Source organism: Protobothrops mucrosquamatus, unplaced genomic scaffold (genome assembly GCF_001527695.2).
Source record: "Protobothrops mucrosquamatus isolate PMUCROS unplaced genomic scaffold, P.Mucros_1.0 scaffold1150, whole genome shotgun sequence".
NCBI classification, from domain to species: Eukaryota; Metazoa; Chordata; class Lepidosauria; order Squamata; family Viperidae; genus Protobothrops; species Protobothrops mucrosquamatus.
The window spans coordinates 225,475-228,246 of record NW_015387365.1 but is presented as its reverse complement, the minus strand read 5'-3'; the positions used below and the strand labels follow the sequence as shown (position 1 = coordinate 228,246).

The 2,772-nt window shown below is 43.2% G+C and overlaps 1 protein-coding gene across 1 annotated transcript in view; it reads left to right on the top strand.

The window, feature by feature from the left end:
• The window catches only part of LOC107291598 (ceramide synthase 4-like), a 52,471-nt gene that overhangs the window by 7,918 nt on the left and 41,781 nt on the right, over positions 1 to 2,772 (top strand). The window lies entirely within an intron of this gene.

The window sequence follows — 2,772 nt, the reverse complement described above, 5'->3', positions numbered from 1 at the left end:
TTCTTTTTTTTCTTTGGATTTGAAACAGTTAACAGTCACATTTACCTCTCACACACAGACTTTGACAAACATATATACACAAAGACAAGAGAACAGAAGTCTTAGGTTTACACATCCTAGTCATTCCCACCATAAGTTTCAGATAGCTCAAATTAGGGAAGGCACAGATCTTAAACATACCACGTGGTTGCATAGAGAAAAGAGAGATAGATAGAGAATCACTATTTCTTATTTTCCCTTTTAAGTACCTTTATTTAGCCAAATTAGTTTCCCAGCAAAGCCCTAAGCAAAGTCTATTTATTTATTTTTTTAACATATAGTTTCTTTACCTATCTCTTTTTTCATACATGCCTGAACGGGTAGCTGATTCCCATACCAGGCCTCAAGCAAGCTCTCAACCGGGGAACCTATCTCCGCCCTTGTATTGGGCACTATACACCGGAAGCCTCCTTGTGAGACTTCCTCCTTCTGCCACGGTTTTGTGGGTCCAAAAAGGGGACTCACGGAGCACACATCAGAAGAAATCTTACATGGACCTCCCTAGGAACTCTATTTCTTCTTGCGTAGCTTGAGTTCATTCTGAAAACCTGATCTATTTCTCTTTTCATTAGATCCATTTCCATTCCAAGCAATTGCGCTAATAATTCACTCATCAACTCCAACAAGTTCTCATCTTTCTCTTCTACAATATTTTGAAATCTTAGAAAGTGTGATGCATTATCCATCTCCATCATGGCCATGCTGTCTCCAATTCCGCATTCGCTTGCGCCAATCTCTGATTTTCCTCTTGCAACGCTTCAATTTTCTGGTCAACCACCCCTGCTTTACCTTCTATTTTTTGCATTTTTGTTGAGTGTCTACCATCGCCTGTTGAAAGTTTTCCATTTTTTGATCCATTTTAAGAAGATCAATTTTCAAATCTTCATGAGCTTTTTCCAAATCTTTTTTCATTTCCATTTTCAAATCATCAATATTTTTAGATTGAGCTGAAATTGCTTGGAGTATCGCTTGGGTATCTATCTGTTGAGAATCTTGTTGTAAAAAAGTAGTAATTGATTTCTGAATAGCTGGACTCACCGAGGTAGAAGCGGGGGCTGAGGAACCCTTCCTAACCCCTTTGGATAAATTTGAGGCACTCATCTTCTAATTGTTGTATTTATTTGTAATCCACCAAAAAGCCCGATGGCTAATTATAATCCATCAGGTAGCCCGATAGCCATTTATAATCCAGTGCCCTCCTATTACCAGGAGACAAGGCCAGGCGTAGTTTAAGGATAAAAAAAGGAAAAAAAAACCAAATCCTTTAGAGGAATAAAAAAAAAATCTCAAAACCATCCAGAGGGAGCAAGAATGGGCAAAAAAAGAGAAAAAAAATTTAGAGAGAGGGAAAAAAAATGCCACAGGAAAAAACAATTTCCAAAAAAGACAATAGTAATAAATCAATCTGTAAAAGGTGAGGTAGAAAAAAAATCAAACTCTCAAAAGAAAAGGGAGGAGACTTCAGATAGACAGGCAAAAAAATAAAAAAAAATAAAAAATAAAAATAAAAGTTGTCAAGAAGAGATGAATACTATCCAAATTATAGTCCAATCAAACTTTAACTGCAACCAAAATAGAAGAGAGCAAAAAAAATTAAATTCCATTCTTCCTTTGTATTTTCCCTTGCTATGGGAAATGTACAGCTAGCCAGGCAGTCAGATAAGAAGCTGAACAGTCTTTCATAATAACTTTTGAAGAGAGATAAGAATGTCTGGGCATACAGCCAAATGTCTGGGCGTTGAGCCAAGTTCCACAATTAAATACACTGCAAACAAAGGGAAGAAAAAAAAAATATTACAATGGCCCGGTGTCTGGAGGCCGTACGGGTCTGGATGGGGAGAAACAGACTCAGGCTCAACCCTTCCAAGACTGAATGGCTGTGGTTGCTGGCTCCCAGGTATGGTCAGCTGACTCCATCGCTGACTATAGGGGGCGAAACTTTGGCCCCCTCGGAGAGGGTACGCAATTTGGGGGTCCTCCTGGATCCACGGCTGATGCTGGAAGACCAGCTGACGGCTGTGGCCAGGGGGGCGTTTTACCGGGTACGCCTGGTGCACCAGTTGCAGCCTTTTCTGGACCGGGATGCCTTGCGCACAGTCACCCATGCTCTTGTCACCTCCCGCCTGGACTACTGTAATGCTCTCTACATGGGGCTTCCCTTGAGGAGCACTCGGAGGCTTCAGTTAGTCCAGAATGCGGCCGCGTGGGCGGTGATGGGAGCGACTCGTCGCTCCCATGTAACGCCGCTGTTGCGCGAGTTGCACTGGCTGCCTGTGGCCTTCCGAGTGCACTTCAAGGTGTTGATTATCATCTTTAAAGCGCACCATGGCATTGGACCTGGTTACCTCCGAGACCGCCTTCTGCCACAGATTACCTCCCACCGGCCGATACGCTCCCACAGAGAGGGCCTCCTCAGGGTGCCGTCAGCCAGACAGTGTCGGCTGGCGACCCCCAGGGGGAGAGCCTTCTCTGTCGGAGCACCCACCCTCTGGAATGAGCTGCCCCCAGAGATCCGGGTGATTCCGGATCTCCCGTCCTTCCGCCGCGCCCTCAAGACTTGGTTGTTTCAGCGGGCAGGACTGGCCTAGGGGCATTTTAAATTGGTTTTAACTAAATTTTATTAGAAGCGGCCTATTTAAATATTTATTTTTAATCATTTTTTAAATTTTGTATTGTATTGTATAAATTGTTTTTAAACTGGCTGTAAGCCGCCCTGAGTCCTCCGGGAGAAGG